We start from the raw sequence: 17,990 nt of genomic DNA, 5'->3' as shown, positions 1-17,990 counted from the left end.
CGGTTTCAGTTCCCTTTCCAACCACGAAATTTTACCACGCCGTTGGCACCAGGGATTACCAATCAGGACCGTGCCCACCTCGTTCCCTCCCACCACTTTTATTTCTCTGCTCTCTCGTGTTTTTTATTCGCACGCCGCGCCCGGAATGCCGATGGCCCGGCGCGCGACTCCGACTTTTGTGAGTTATAGTTCTCTGCTCGCAGGCGGAACCGCCGCGATTCTGCATGGTTACGTGCATGCTCGCTTCGTGGCCTGCTTTCGGGGAAAAATTCACCGAACAAAGCGGTTACGGACGAATATCGCGATACTCCTGCACTTTGCAGGAGTATGGCTTTGAAAAGAGAAAAGAATTTCTGACAGAAAATTGTGGTTCCGTGCGTATCGTAGCGGTATGCAACGCAGCTTTCGGTTCGGGAAAACTCGTGTATGGATGATAAATAAAATTCGTCTGCAAGTTTCTTTGTGAAACATCGTTTTAGAAAATTCTCCGCATTATTAATTCGTTACGATAACACAGAACAGTAAGACTCGTGTTGCAATTGAATTGAGGAAATGCTATTTCTTTATTGATATTTAATAATTGACTCGAAGGCAGTAGATAGACGATTGGACAATTATTATTACTCCAACCACACTGATCAAGTTCATAAATTGGAAAGTAAAGAAAAGTATTGACGTTAGGATATTACTTCTTGTTAATTTACCTTGGGATTTGTGATTCCCTGCGCTACCCTTGTATGCTAAGTACACTTATAAAAGTGAGGAATTTCTCTCTTGAATAAATTCAACAACATGTAACGTGTATTTGGGTAAAAATAAAGGTGCACTGTAACTTATTATCCATATAATAAAGAACAATAAACGATAATGAAACGGGGAATACATTTCCGATGGATAATAATTCTCGACTAAACACAAAGAGATGTACTTCAAATCGTGACAGTAATATGCCAAGAAATGCGAAAGTAAGCGTACGTCGGGTCGACTGAATTTAAAGCACGATTGCATTAACATAATCCGACACCTCGGACACAGGGATCAAACGAGAAATCCATTCGAGCTAACCGATGATTTATCCAGCTTCAATCGGAAGATCAATATCCATATAAAAGCGGCAGCTTCTCTATCAATCATCGTTCCCGTTCTTCTGCATCGTTCGACTCCTCGATGCAGAAGAATCGCGAATAGAAAACGATTTCCATCGTGACGAGAAAGACCACCGGTTAACATTGGCTTCCTATTACTCTGTCCCTTTCTTTTTCTCCTTTAAACACGATTAAAATCTTCTCTTACGCGAGCAAACATTTTTCCCCTTTGGTCACGATGCAACCAAAGATATTATTGACACGGAGTCTCGAATCGCAGACAGCAAAGAGTATCGTGCATCTACGTGGCTAGGCGAGGATAGATCTTGTTGAAAGATCCAGATACACGCCGATAACGGATGCAACGGTGTACTTGACACACCGCGTGAGATTACGTTGCACGTGCAACACGGACGCCCCGGCGATTCAGCATCGCGAGTATAAAACGCGGAACGACGAAGAACCGCCGCCGCCGCCGCCGCCGCCGCCGGTGCTCTGTCTTCCTGCATCACCGCCACGTTCAACCGGTTCCATCTCGGTCAGATTTTAGCGTGGGAGTGCTCGTGATCATCGCGAATTGAATACACGTGCGTCAACGGCATCTTTGTCCGTCACGTACTTCGTAAATATCAGACGAGCAACTTCGAGGTACTTGGAGGACGAACAGAACGGTTCTTCGAATTAAAAAAGGCACGTCAAGTTTCCTGCCAAACAAAAATTCCTGGAAAATATCGGTGCATAAAATGGCTAAATTCGTCTCAAGTTTCGTTACGAAGTTCCTGAATAGCTCGATACCAAATACATTTGGCCGACCGAAAATCATAGTTGCGTTAATCAATAGTTTGGGAACTTGGATTTAGTCATTTCGTTTCTTATAAGTATCATCTTTTCAATTTCATCGATAATTCAGATGTAAGTAGCGAGGAGTACCAATAAACTATTTTTATGCTATCTTCAATTATAATTAGATGTTATTGTATTGAATCATATAACTACACGAACAGATGATATAAATGTGAACTATTAGATGAACGAAAAATCCTGAATAGTGGCGAGAATCAGGGAATTTCTGCTATATTAATTTCCATTATCATTTAATGTTATTGTATCGCATCTTATAATTACATAAGATGTTTGTTGCTCGATGGACTCAAATAGATGTGGTTTTACTGTATCTTTCCCATTTCCATCAAATAGAAAACGCTACACATGCTACAAACTTCTCGAACGACCTAATATTTTATAGAAAGATAAGCACTCTCTGTTGGTCGTTAGAACAGAAGGTGATTTGGGAGATGGAAAGAAGGAACTCGCAGCGTGAACGGTCGAATTAATCGACTTTCTGCCCGCCTTGCACAATGAACAGCCAATCGTTCAAAGTCAGTGGAACACGCTGTCGCGACGACGAGATAAGAAGCAACGACATCGCCTTGGTTATTCCTCTGCGATCATGTGCTTTTTCTTCACCACGATCGGACTGTCACGCCACCAATGTGTTCGTCATTCATCACGGCAAACTGTGAGAAACTCCCGAATCAGCGACGAAAGTCTTTCCTCCGCGAAAAAAAAAGAATTGCCGAGAGTTTTACGATATCTTGACGCTGACGTTAAACTAATGGGCATTCTTCCTTTTGACGTGGTATTTTACTTTTTGCTAACTCCAATTTTCGAATTTGGAGCTAGGAATTTTCGATGAATTTTCAAAGGATATTCCGATGTTGAGAAAAAACTGGTAACTTCCTTATAAAACTTTCATGGAACTTCATTTCCTGGTTTTACGTGAATTTTCTAAAAATATTTTTAGCTATTTTCTTTTGTATTCAAATATAAAATTAGAAATTCTCGCCAAAGTTTAAAAGAGTATCTTGATGCCGTAAAAATAGACGACGCTTGTACTTTGTAATAATTGAACTTTCGCGCAATTTTGTCTTTTGATTAAACAAAGTTTCTAAAAATAATTACTCTACTATCCTCTTCTACTTGTAAAGTCTAAATTAGAAAGTTTCGATGAATTTTCAAAAGAGAGTGTAACTTTTAAACGATCCTCGGGAATGTGACAAACGTAACAAACTCGCGAAACTAATTTCATCATCGTTATCGGTTCTATAACGCAGATAATACGGTGACCCGTAAAAGATCAAGAAAAAGTAACAACCGTACATTGTCTGAGGCAGAAGTAAATCGAGTGAAGCTGTTGTTCGACAGAAACGTATCAGAGGGAAGATTCCTCATTTCGAAACTATTACTCGATTTGCCCGTAATCCTATTTGGAAGCGGGCCGGATTCGTCGGTCGTGGTTTTACCTAACGATGACAAACGGTCTTGGATTATTTGGCCAATTGTGATTTCCCTGGCCACCGATATACCTTCGAGCTTTCTGGTTACCCGAAGCAGAAATGGACGTAGCCCATAAGCTAACGTTCGGCGTGCAGCGTTGAAAAATGGTAAACGTTGCTCGCGAAAGCGAGTCCTAAATCTCGACCCGTGAAATCCGGCGTTACACGTTCTGCCTCTTTGCACAGCGTGTATTTCTAATACGTAAAGGGGTACACGGCACCGTTGCATCGTAGCCAGCAAGTATATAAATTCGCTGTTATTACGCCCCGTTTTTTCCGGGCCTCTATCGAGGCAAATGTGAATTTATCGCGCGTCGCGAATCAAACAAGCCGGATACATAAAGTTTCGTCCCAGTGGCCCTGTGGAAAGCGAAACGAAGGAGAATTGCTCTGCTCGTTGATGCTTCCAAGTTATATTGCAACGATGACAAGGAGTTTCTGAGAAGAAATAATAATAATATTGACAGAAAAGATTCCAGAGTCCTGAAAGAAAAATGTAGAGTAAGTAGTATTGGTTCTTATTTTTTTTTTTTTTTTTTTTAATCAATTTGTAGTAGAAATGAACGATACAAATTAATTATTTATACAAATCAATGTTGCAAGCTGACTTTACCATTTTCTTGTGGAATCTGCGAATTATAATTTTAAATTATCTGCGAGAGAGATAAGCGTAACAAAACGAAGTATCATCGAAGTTGTTCTATCAATTCAGCACTTCCTTTATCCAACTCGATGTTTGAAAATTAATTAGCTTGTGGATAAGGAATTATTCAGACAAAATTGTGCTACGAGATTTGCCATTTATGAACGCCAATTTTCTACTAATAATAAATAATGAAATCGGTATTCGATAATCAAGTATTCGGATGATCTTAAACGATAGTATTAAAATATAATAAATACGATTATGTTTCCAGCACTTCCTTCCTAACTTTAAACTCATATAATTCCAATATCCGTCCTAATTTCTAATTCATTAATTCTATGCAAGTCACGATGCACTTACCTAAATATAAAAATGAAGACGTTATTCTTCTTTCTATCCCAGCTCATTTTCGAATAAAGAAAACTTTACGACGATCATGATTGACTCTTCGTCAATCGTGTTCTATTGCCAGGAAACTTTCGACTGTTCGTACTTTAAAATGGTTGTAGAAACAGGCAATAAAAAAGGCACCGTTCCACACGTGTCACTGCGTAGTGCGTAGGGCATGCGTGGTTACTTGGAAACATCATAATCCTATACTTCAACTAAACGCATATGGGAGGAAGGTTGCGTATAAATCTTCCGCCGACCCTTCGTTACAGACACCCTCGACGTCGTCTTGGAATTTATCCATGGACGAGTTGACGACGATACCACGCAGTTCCAGACACCGTTCTACGCTCGAACAAAGGCTACGCCGCGTTCTTTGCGGCGGCCAATAAGTCGTTTGTTTCAGGGACGCTCATAATTTTTCCGACACCACCCCTTTTACTTCGAAATAGCTTATGAGGCGTGTTTTTCGTCCATAGCGTGTCTAGATATTTCTACTATTATAGGTATAAGAAATTCTTGTTTGAAATGAATTAAATGTTAGAATAATATTTGGAGAAGATAATTTAACTCTTTGAACCTGGATCAGATTTCAATTGACATGCTTCCAAGCAACTTGAGAGCACTGTACCAATATGAATCTCTTGTTTGTTTGACTTGAAACATCTTCTCGAGTTTCTATACCTCTTCTCATTAGTTAAATCATTTGAATTCAAATAATTTGACAAATCTGAACGAGATTTCAAAGATATATTGCCGAGTTGATTCGATTTCGATTATATATAAAATTTCCTTTATCCCGAGTTAATTTGGCCCCTACGATGGAGTAAAAATTATTCTTCCCGGTCGTGATTACCATCTTCCAACTTTTTGTAATTAAAAGTTTCTTCTAAGTCCAGTAATATCAGTTAAAGAAACCACGAGTCATTGAAATAAAGAAGATTTTGTAGCGAGTACATAATACTTATCAACTTCTTTCAATTTAAAATGGCCTATTAAGGTAGTCGTGCCAGATAAGAAATGATTTACCACGTTACATCATGGTCTGCATGAGAAAAAAACTCGATAAAACCGTTAACAGTTTCCATTTCACTCGTTGACGAGAGGCATGGGATGAATTAATTCGAAAGTTTCGTTCAGGAAGCCCAGCAAAAGGAGAACGAACAAACTGGCTGCTCGTAAGATTTCCACTTTTTACATGGTCGCAAGTCACGCAAGAACAATGCAACTGTTCTGTAAAACGTAACGTACGAAATCGGTCGCAACGCGCTGCCACACGCTGCGATAAACTCAATAGATGTTCCTTGCTACGATTTGTTTTCGCTTGATCGCGATAAATTGTAAACGAGACCTTTCAATCGATTTCCGCGTTTCTTGCAATTAAACCGTCCGCTTTATAGCGAATTGGCGCTGTTGCTCGTGTGATTCGTGCTGTCCGCTATTTCTCAGCGTGCAACGAGCAAGTAGACTGTTATTTCTTCGTCGTCGTTTGTCGAGTGCCACTTCAAGGGACGCGTTATTCACGGCTACGAAGAGAAAGAAGCGTTTTATGATTCTCGTCTCGTCGTTGGCCCTTGTCTTCCGGGGTCCCAGGCGGCCGCTCTACTTCCCCAGTTTTCAACGTGAAACGTTCTCCGAGTTCTTGGCAAACGCTCGTGACCGACCGGCGAAACAGCTGTTTCTTTGGATAACGACCATACAACAGCGTTATCCGGCCGCCGTGTTATTACAGTCAAATGATTCCGATCCGCGTACCGTGATCTTCGATTACCAGGTTAGTTACCGTGCTTTTCGCGAGACAGTGCGAAGTAAACGATACAACGAGAATTGCTCGGTAATTTTGCCTTGGTAAACGGTGTTTAAGTGTCGGAGCAATGTTTCTTTTATGCGGGTGGTATGTGTTAATGGATGGTGAAGCTATTGCTTGATGGAAGAAAAATATTTCTTTGGAAGAACACCTTTAATTTTATTATATAGAAAGATCGCGCTTTAAGGGATATTTTCTAGTTTCAGCGCTTATTTGCGTGATTAAATTACTATTACTAAAATACTTTTAATTTGATCGTTAAGAGAGAGAGAAGTCTGCATCTTCAAAGTCTTCTGTATGATGAAACCAAAATTAATAGTAAAATTTTATGAGTCACGAATTACAGGTGTAATTGCTAGTTTGACCATAATTGCTAATAAATCCCTACTGCACGACGTTAAGCAAATCGATAATAAAACGAGTAAAATTTCTATGTAAATTTTGCGAATTACAAGGTAGCAAGCCGTTTATGCAACAGAAATCTACATATATATAGTCTACAACTTTTCACATTCAGTTCATTAATGGCACTAGTTAATCAATTATTACGTAAAAGAATTCAGAATGTTAGGTATACTTATTTTTAAAGCATATATTTAAGTCGAGTAAAACAACCTGGAAGCACGGTAACTCGGTTTCACGAAAGTACTTTCCCCGTTTTCTTTCCTTTTCCTTTTTGCTCCACATGTTTAATAAAAATTATAAAATAACCGAAATGAGCCACAAGATTCTGATCATAATAGAGCTACATGTGTAATTTTCACCGCGATAGGAAAATAATGTACTCCGGCCTTACAATTAAGCAACGCTGGCCTCGTGATTACTTATCGTTAATTAAATCAGCCTCGGCGTTATCTTCCACGAGCCTTCGTGCGTTCCACAACCCCTTCAACGAAGAGTGCCTCTTTCCTCATACAGACTAGACCCATCTAGTTCTAAACGTGATCTCAAGTGCATGCAGCACATGTATACCAGAAATCTTGTAATCGGGGAATGTGCGCTCGTGGAATCACAAGATGGAACGACAAGTCATCGTTACTGTTTTTAGCACAACGTCGTTGGTGTTCACGTTGGATAAAATGCCGGGGCATTCCACGTTCGTAACCTATTATAAATATATATATCAGAATAATAGACACATTATAGAAATAATTACAGAAATTGTTACATAAAGAGGTTGGAGATACTAAACGAATTTCTATAATTTGAAAGAAATCAGTTCATCACGGCGATACAAAATATTTCAATTGCTGTAAATTCCATAAAACTGTGGGATCTGCATAGAAGAAGAAATAGTAAGAAACAGAACACTGAGAAAATTCTTAAACTTCTTTTTGCAATTACATGGTAAGTTCAATGGAATTAAATAGTGTAATCTGACTAAAAATAAGTTGGTGAAATGTTTCGATAACACAACTCTGGTCCTTAATAGCTTCAGTAACAAGAAAAAATCCACTTCAACTTAGGAACATTATGTATTACCGTCTATAATTTCGCGGACAATTTATTGACTGCCAGGGATACTTTCCTATGGATATATTCAGACTAAACGTGTTCTTAAAGTTTTCTTTATTATTAGTTAGCGAAGTTTCAATCCCTTTGCTGTAAAATCGATCTCGTTTCAACGGGATCCAGATAGTTCCTAAGTAAATACTAGTCAGACATTCCACACCTCGATCAGCTGGATTTTTACAGCTGTCAACGAGACCAAAGGCTCGCAGCGGATTTCACCGTACGTGAGTTCCGCGCGATAAACCCCGACACGATAGGATTAAAATAATTTTCGATCTCCTATGCGAGGCGTAAGCGTAAGAGTGTCTCGACTTGCGTCATATAACAAAAGTAGGATAATGACAGAGTAAAGCACTACGGCCGTGGAATGATTTGAATTTTCCCAAGCGACTCTTGCGCAACTCTCGCCGACAAAACGGGCGGGTCTGGTCGTTTACAACCAAGGTGAATAGAAAAAAAATACATTTCAGCACAAAAATATCGAGACACTTACCTATATTTAGCGAAGATTACAGGGGGGCAAATATTATAGGTCTATTTTTGTTGATTTTCTAACTTTGATATCATTAAGTAGTTTCTTATGAAGCATGTAGTTAATGGGAATAAATTGATATATTTCAAAACACGAGTTTTGAAATGTAATATTGGATGCGATTAAATTGATTTTTAAAAGCCACAATGCAATAATATAACCAGCGTTTCTAATTATCAAATCTTATAGAATCTTTACCTTCAAATTTTGGATTAGATTTGAATTAGGTTTGGTTAAGGTTTAGTAAATTAAGCTTCTTCTAAATTAATGGAAAAATTCAAGCATTGATATTCAAGCATATATCATTATCCTGTCTTTTAACATGCGCCTAATTTTAGATTTATAGTCTGCTGAATAGAGCATGTTTTCAAGCTTTTAGATAAGGATCCATGCGCCCCTGGCAATCACGGCAAAAAAGCAGACATAAAGGATTAAGAAAAAAGGAAAAGCCGGTGAGAAAAAGCAACGAAGAGAAAAAGAGAACACAGATAATTGGAAAATCGATAACGGTGGTCGAGATCGAGGCAAATCAAGCGTGTTACGACACGAGTATTTTCACATTGATGGGATTACGGTCGAGCGTAGGTAACGGAACTGGAACGAGACAAAGAGGACCGCCGATCCTTCGGGTCTTCGTCTTTCGACTCTCATCGGCCGTTTTTTTTTTTCTTGTTCAGCAATTAACGATTGTTTTGTTGCCTCTGAATGGACTCTGGATCGACATGAGAGAGACACTGTCGACCGAGCGTGGCATTTAATGCAATTTGATGCGATTACATTTCTCGTGCGGTGCCTCGCCGCTTTCTTCCACCGATCGTGTGCGTCTGCTACGCGTTCTACACGCGCGTACACGATACTTAAGTCGATTGGACACGCCTCGAGATTTGACGCCGACAGACAGAACGGAACGTCAACGTCTTCGAGAGGAGACTAGAAAGAGCACTCTAAGCTTTCCGACTTCACCGATCGTTCTGGATTATTCGTTGAGACGAAAAAAACGGAACAAGAAAAGTATCAAGGCTGTCGACGTGATAGGACACGAGATGCGTGGCGTGAAATGTGCTAAAGCGAACCCAAGTCAAGGACTGCCATACGTCGGCTTTCGATTAATTGCTCGAGTGTATATCGCGTCCAGTGGAGATCCTGGATATGTTGCACTTCCTGTTATTATAGTGAATCGATCTCAAGAGGGAAAGAAGTCGAGTGGCAGAGGCATGTTCTTGCAAAGAGTTTCTTGCGTGAGTCACGTGTGCGTTACGTGGAACCTGTCGAAGTTAAGAAATCGAGCCAAGATTTTGATTAATCGTTTTGAAATCGTTCTCCGTATATACTCCTGCCAGTTTTTTCTAGAGGTATCTGAAAGTGCCGGTTGAATTGTATTTGAAAAGGTTCGATAAACTTGTCACGGCCAGTTGCCGGAATCTTTCGATTCATCGAAATCTCCTGCGGCTCATTCAGAAAACGGTTCACGTACGCACCTATGGGTTACTCACGTCGCCACGTGGCGTGGCTCGTAAGAAATATCAATTGCGGGCGCGATGGAGCTACGCATCTGTCGAGAGATCGTTTCGCATAGTTGCACACTCAACCGAGAGTTACGCAACGGATACGCACATTACATCCGCCATTTTCTCGCCGTTTTGCATGTGTCTAGATATCCAATTCATCGGTGGTAAACATAGTTCAAGATGTTAATTAAGCATTAACGCTTACTCTAACGTCGACGGAATGAAGATAATTAACGACGACAGTGAGGTCTTGGAAGATTTATTAGGATGCAAGATAAATTCACTTGATATTTTGACAAGTTAATTGTCTGTTATCTTTGAATAACTTTATGTCTCTTAGGCTGATTGATTTCCGAGGCGTCGTCATTGTGCAATGTGTAACGCGCGTCGTATCGTAAAAATTGATGATACGTCTGAAAGTTAAGTTCGATGGATGGTTAATTTTCTGCCTCTCTCTTGGTCTTTATCCATGGAAAATCGTAAGTCAGAACCTCGTGACGTGCCTATGCTCGTTTAGTTATGTAACGTAATAATACTCGCGTCCTGCGTAATTGCAGTATCCCATATTTGGGCCCACCAACATCCTTTCCATCGCCGTCTCTTTCCTTGCTCGTATAGTCGTGAATTATTGAAACGAAGATGCTACGAGCAACCCATTCTCCAGGGCTTTCAATAAAGACATTGTACCTATTCATACGCTTATCGCGAACGTACTAGTTGATCTTCTGAGCAGCGCTATACATTAAAAATAAGTACATTCTCCTAGGAAAATTCATTCTTCGAAAGATTTATTCCTTGCCAATGTCGCTTTCTTCTATTCACCGTCTCTTCTCTATGAAACACCGATGAAAATTATTCTTCGATATTTTGAAGTTCGACAGAGGATCGTAATTCCAATCAACTACCGTGTTCCCTAAAGCACGAAGCCCATAAATTTACAAATCACATACCGCGTTTTTCTTATTATTTTTTTCATCTCTAGAAGAATCAATGAAAATTAGTTGCTAGAAAGTTACTTCTCAAAACTTATCCTCTCTCTTCCAAAGCACAGTATAGTGTTACTTTTCCTTCACCAAGTGCATGAGAAATCTATGAAAATTATTCTCCCATATTTCTAAGCTCAATGGAGTATCTCGTAATATCAATTATCTACCGCTCACCGAAGTAGAAAAGTTCATAAATTTGCAAATCGTGGCGCAGGTTTAACCAGCACGTTTATCGGCGTAATACTCGGTCGAGTTTTACGCGAGCTGGCTAATTGAATTGAAGAGCTCAGCTCACGACGGTTGAAATTGAGAAATACACAGCCGCCAGTCACGAACACGCTCAACACAACTAGTCACGACCTCGTAACTATTTCATTGGGCCAACGACTGTCTACTGTCGGCTTGTGTACCGCGTTCTCGTTGTTCCAGCTAATTGGTACAAATTAAAAGTGGATCGATTTCACGTGATCCAGAGTAAACAGCCGGGAGAAACGAAGGTTCAAGGACCTTTGGATGCTTAGAGCTGGTGAATAGACGCTCATTGTCAGGGTCTGTGCTTCATGCGCGGGCGTGTACTGTTCGCACGAAAATCCTTAACGCGCTCGTAACGATATTGATTGCTGCTCGTAAATCTGCATTCTAAATGGCACCGATCGCGTCGACTTTCGTAATGGATGTTGCCGCAAACTTCTCATGAAATATACAATAACGGTGTGGAGTGGAGAGACTAGTAAATCGATAACCGCAAAGGGACTAAATGAAACTTCTTCTGTGCTGCACTTCGTTAAACGTTTTTAATTATGCACGATTAAGCAGTAACTTTGCAGTCGACTTCATACTATCTGAAGCTTTTTTGTAAAATGGAAGTTTACAAGTCACAAATTAGAAGTTACTAATAACAGGTTTCACTCAATGAAAAAGAATGAAATTTTACAAGAAGATTTTGCAAATTACAAATTTCAACGTTATAAAAAAAGAAGTTTATAACGTGCAATTGTTCACTTGTTAATTCACTGATATTATTCATTCATAAATTACTGCAATTCGCACATTAATTATACGCAACAAGTCTCACTACTTGCATTGTTATATTTTATATTGGTTTTCCGTTTTCAATCCTTTCAAGATAGATTTTTTCTTGGAGAATAAAGACAAAAAGTAATCCATTCATAATGGTGCTTTGTATTTCACCAAGTCCTAATAATGTCAGAAAAATTATAAGATGGCAGTTAAAGATTATCTTAATCGTTAATTTTAATACTTTTCCTTCTTTTTATGGAACGCCTATTTCTGTTTTCTGCACGTAAATTTTGAAGAGATTTCATCCTAATGGATCAGTTAATGATGGACGACCCCATATTATTGATTGACCAGCAAATATTCCACGTCACGGCATACGTACAGCTTGTAAATCGTTTTGTCATTCAATAATGATTGACAGAACAACATGGCCTCTGCACAAATTTAGAGCTGCTGTCAACATCATCTGCTCGTAATTCGACTTGTTAAGTGGATCCATTAAGAATACATGGGTGCCATCAACGACGTAGTGGACCCTTTTGAAGGAACGAGTTCTAGGTTATTCCACTGCGAATAAAAGAGAACTACTACTACTATTAAAATACTTAAATAAACGTGATGATAATAAAAGCATTGATACTACTTTTCTATTCGGTTTTTGTAACATTTTCACAGGCCGCGAGTCTCACTCTTTTGACTGCCATTAGTGTGATTGAACCAGAGAAGAAAGAGCACTGTATTGTTACTAAGCGCGGCATCATACGTACACGTAAAAACCTATGATAATGATGAACTGGCTTTTGCCTTTTCACATCATGCCATTATATTCACGTGTCACAAAACAATTTGACAAAGAGATTCCAAATGGTATCAAGCGACACGACACTCAAATAAATCCTACTATCCAGGCTCCGATCTACGAACTTTATAACTACAGAATTTCAAAGGACATTAGCGTACCATTCTCTCCGCTTTTCTGCCAGCAAATTTTCTCAGAGATTCAAAAGAAGAGAACACAAACGAACCAGCCCACGCTCCGACGTCGAAGAACCGAGCTCGTAACGAGAGTCACGCAACGTTTTCTCGCGGAACCGTCCCCCAACGACTCCTCAGAGACACGTTTCCGGCATTATTAGCGCCACGTGATTCTAAGACCGTTTCTCGGTCGGAACATTACGTGTTGGTCAGAGATAATTAGCTCTCGAACGGGAGATCAGCGAGCCAAGTCCCTTAAGAGCGGATCATCGCGTGTCGTCGACAAGTAAAAGCAGTTTCGTGTTGCGCGAGGCTGCAACCGCGTATTATCGATCCTCTCGAACGCAGTCTCCGAGTCTCGTGGCATGCGGAAAAATGACACGAGACGATGACATGGTAGAACTTACGGAAACCAAATACACAGAGAATCTACGATTCGACGAGTCAAGTTCGTCATTTTTACCATTTCGAGAAGCATTCCTCGGCGAAGGTCGTAAATCTCACGTGGCGCATTAAGAAGGGTACGCGCGTCGTGTTTCGTCGATTCTACACGGCTGATTTACGAAACAAATTCTGCGCTCGGTTAGCCACGCTGGCTGCCGACCGATTATGAAACATGGCCAGACCGAGAAGACGAAGCACCTCTGAATCGAACGGTTGAAAGGGCATTAATCCTTCGGCAAATTCTTCGCCGACGATTACATACTTCGAGAACACGCCTCGCGTCGTGCACGCGTTACACATCAATCCAAGACTCGTTGCATCATTGATTCCTTGTTCCTTCACTCACTGTTAATATGAACGAAGGCGAAAAACACAAGAGATGTTGTGCCTTTGTGTCGAGGACGATTCGCGTATTCTGTATGCATTGCTCTGGTTATCGGCTACATCTATCGTCGGGCATATTAATCATCTGCCCTCTAGAGATTTTTACAATGTATGAGCAACTTCAGCACGCTTCAGCATGAAACTATTTGAAACTACAAATTTCTTCCTGAGAAGAAAGACGTTACGAATGTCTGCGAATTTATCTTTGCGGTAGCTTCCTTTTCTTTCCTATCTTTTTATCCAGAAAAGCAAAACCAAATAAAAATTTTCACATTATCATCGTCGTCGTAACAGCATCAATGACATACGAGAGGTTAAAAATTGTAATAGTCGTCGATATTTCAAGGATACGAATTGCACGAACGATCTTCTTTATAGCTACCCCACATTTCACGTTTTTCACATGTCGATATCACAGATGTCATGAAGTTTACGAAATTATATATTTTTGCAAACATTTTTATACAATAGCCTTTTCTTTCCTCTTTCACATTCCAAAAAAAAAAAAAAAAAAAATAAAACCAAATAAAAATGTCCACATTGTCATTGTCATTGTCATCGTCACTGTAGCGGTGCAATAAATGTCACCTAAATATCAACATTTCAAAGATGCAAAGAATTGAATGAAAATTGAGTATTAACATCAAACAAGCTACTTTAAAGCAAGCCCACATTTTCCAATTCGCATATAGAGCAAGCACCAGATGACAATACAATAGAGGCTGTAAATATTAGACGTATCATTAAATCCGATGACCCAATCCGTGTTTCCATTACCCGCGTGTGGCGGTCCATTTAACTGCGGTCACATATGAAAACTGATATCCTATCGAATCACCAAAACAGTGGAGGCCGTACTTACGATAATTTCTACTAGGATTAACCCGATGAAAATTCTAGTTGTTACTTCGGTGAGTGCGCGAAACCAAGTCTAACGATACTAATCGCTAACCAACGTTAACGATCGAAGGCTCATGAGACGCACAATTATCGTGGGCCTATCCACACGATAACGCGTGTTCGAATCCATTCGCGGCGATGCATCATCGATGCAAATGATGGAATTACATAAGATCGTTTCCTCGTGCAAAGAGTACCAGCTAGTTAAGTCATTGTAAATTTTATCAGTGGATCTCGACGATGATATAGTTGCATGAAGAATCGTGCTATACGTTTCCCGTTTATTTTTGCCTAATCCCGAAAAATCACCGATTGTCACACTTCGTTACGTCCTGTTGCTCCGTGTTGGGATGTCAATGCTCAGCATTGGTGCATCGAATCCTTTGTCACGGTTCCAGGGCCGTGAAACACGGTCACGAAAGGAATTACTGGTTCTATGTACGTATAGAGAACAGAGCGTGGGAGAGAGTGTAAAAAATTATGGAAATTGGGGAATTGGTTTCAGTCATCGCGTAGCTCGCAATGAAAAGAATTTTTTTTAATAGATCAATGTCGGTGGCTGGTACCGAGGTTATCCTCTGGGTTAATATGCATATAGATTGATACGAATGAGATTAATATTCCCTCTGGAATACCGCAGAGCTCGTGCTACACTGTTATTTTTAGTATTCGCAAACAAGATCTTTGGAGAGATCATCCGGTACAAGTGCCTTCTCCTTGATCTAGAGATTCTGATCTAATAAACTTATAGATCGATAATGAACCATTGCAATGTACTTGACCCATAATCAGAAATGCACGAGTCAGAAAATATATTTTATTAATCTCTTTCCATATGTTAGACTTGGATATAATTATAACCTGCACAATTAAATTGGAATAAATCGTCGACTCATTAAGCAAGGATATCATTTGCAAAGGTACATTCACAACTCGAGAACGCAAGCTAATAGAAATTCGCAACGCATGGTCGCTATCATCGTCTTTGGAATACTTAATTAACGATAATTGCTCAGAGTCAGAATGCCGATGAAATAGTCATATGCAGATAATTTTAATAAGTGTCTCGCGTCAATCGACGATATAAGCAATTTGGACACGTCGAATTAATTAAGGCCATGAAAACCCGCTAGCAATGGTGTGTGCAACTGAATCAGACAGGATGCTCGACAAAAGAAAAAAAAAAAAAAAAAACAAAACCGATTCACCGTAACCGTGAAACAAAACGGATTTTACTCGTTAATTGATTACGGGAACTCGGCGAGGCAGCACGCGTGCGCGCTCATTATCAGATCGTCACTCATCGTTGCCGCATTCGATAAAATGAAAAGCCCGCGACTTATCTCTTATTTTATTCGAATGGGATCACTGTATTTCGATTGCAGGTGCTACATAACTAGACAAAATTAATTTTTTATATTCAATCAATTGTAGTTTAGAATATTGTATATATACATTTTTGGCTGCAAGTGTTACCTGGGCAAGATTATTCTTTATCGAAATCTAATGCGATTGAGAGGATTAAATATGAAGCGAAAAATTATTAGAAACTTATTGAAAACTTTGGGATTATTATTTCGCCTAGAACCTGTAAAGAATCGAGTATTAACATGAAATCGTTCGCAAAATTTCCACTTATGCAGTAACTACTGGAAACGGTTGTATACGGCCTTGGGATTATCGCACCGGCAAAAATATATGCGTCATTGTAAAGTGTCACTTGTAAGTGGAGCAGCTGTTACGCTGGCTACTTTCCGGCGTTTCAACGTTAAAACGCGTGTAACCGTGTCGTATAAAACACTTGTGTTTTTGAACGGAACGCATAGATACGTTTTAGAATCTATTTATATGAATATTTGGATGAAGAAAAAGTTCTGAAAAAGTACCTGTAATTTCTAAGAGATAAATTTAAAGAGTCTTTAGGACACATTTATTTCTAACACGAAACCTTTTAATGTAAATCAAAAAGTTTTGCTGTATGGATCACGTCGGAGTCATATCTTTTATGATCGTAGAACTAATAAATGTTGCATATTATCGATGGTATATTTAACCTTTGAAATTTATGTTCTGCAACAAATTCAGGTTCACGAAGATCACGAGAAACGTGCGTGCGAATGTAAATGAATTTAAACAAGTTTCCTTAAGATAGCTTGCTTTTGAGTAACCAACTATAATAACGAGAAGCTTCTGCTTAGAACGTTGAGCGGCGTGTGCTTTAGGCAAAAACACGTCTGATCTTCAATCTAGGAGTGTGTCTTATCTCCTTGCGCGTCTAACTAACTAAAAGAGGAAACCACTAGTGAGAACACGACATCGTGATTATCTAAACAACGAAATCTACAGAGAGAGAGAGAGAGAGAGAGAGAGAAAGAGAGAGAGAGAGGTTCGGGACTATCTGAGCGAAGGAGTTACGACTTGTGAGCTAAATCTAGGAACTCACACTTTCAAGATTTATTTGTGATCTGTTGGAAACAAAGTTCTTCCTGCAACGAATAGAGAAAAGAAATCAAACAACCCAATCGTAAAATAGACATACAGAACAGAATCGCAGGTTTACAAACTTTTCACTAAGATTCAAGAAGAGAGATTTCTTCTCTCTAAATTCAATATTTGAAAATGGTTACCACCAGTTGCTCGATTAGCTTGACCAACATGGCTATCTTCCATCACGTACAATACACGAGATGCGAGCGAGAAACCAGAAATATTTCGCTTCTAGAGATTCGAATTTTTCGAATTCTCAATGCCTGATTAAATCGTCTATAAATTTAGATATGTTTCCTACAGTTCTGCAGTTTATGTTCAATGATTATTATGATCTTCTCATGTTTTGCATTTTTACTATCCAAATTTATTTTCTTAATGGATTAACTAACCCTCTATAAACTTAGACTTCTCTTCTTTACATTTTTAGCCATTTATCCATGACTAAAAATTCCTATGATCTCAAGAAAAGTACTATAATTCGTCAAGCAAATTTCTATGATCTTCATACAATTACTACCCGTTATTAACTGAATTTCTATGTTCACGAAAATTCCTATAATCTATCAACATATTTTTGCAACTACTACTTTCCACACGTTACATTACACTGTACCATCAATCTTTCAGGGGAATAAAATTTAGCTCGATTAAAAAGCAAATAGGGGATGAAAGGCGGCAACACATGGTAAATTTCGATCGACCATGAGGGTCAACGATTGGTCGATCAAGTTCAGCAGCCAGTTAACCGACGGTTAGCCTGCTGTCCTGCGTCCGACTAACGACTTAATGACGGGAATTCGCCACTTACGGGGCTCCTCCTTTTCTCCTCTTTCGTCGTCCATCGTCTTTCTCCTCTGCATCTTCGTCGGCGAATAGCGTCGGCGAATAGCATCGGCGTAAAACGAGCCAGCCAACGGTCAAGTAACAATGTCGAAAATTGGACGAGTCTCAACAGGGATCTCTATTAACCTCCGG

At 39.5% G+C, this 17,990-nt stretch overlaps 1 protein-coding gene and 1 long non-coding RNA gene across 8 annotated transcripts in view; both read right to left on the bottom strand.

Annotated features, from left to right (window-relative positions):
• The window catches only part of LOC122574244 (tensin-1), a 202,399-nt gene that overhangs the window by 125,347 nt on the left and 59,062 nt on the right, over positions 1–17,990 (bottom strand). The window lies entirely within an intron of this gene.
• On the bottom strand, positions 4,156–12,905 carry LOC122574251. Its single transcript, XR_006318963.1, has 3 exons — positions 12,783–12,905; positions 12,205–12,389; positions 4,156–7,369 (listed from the first exon to the last, which is right to left on the bottom strand). It is a non-coding gene; the product is annotated as an uncharacterized LOC122574251 (long non-coding RNA).

Source organism: Bombus pyrosoma, linkage group LG13 (genome assembly GCF_014825855.1).
Source record: "Bombus pyrosoma isolate SC7728 linkage group LG13, ASM1482585v1, whole genome shotgun sequence".
Taxonomy (NCBI): domain Eukaryota; kingdom Metazoa; phylum Arthropoda; class Insecta; order Hymenoptera; family Apidae; genus Bombus; species Bombus pyrosoma.
Note: the sequence above shows the minus strand (reverse complement) of the source record. Positions and strands in the feature narration are given on the sequence as shown.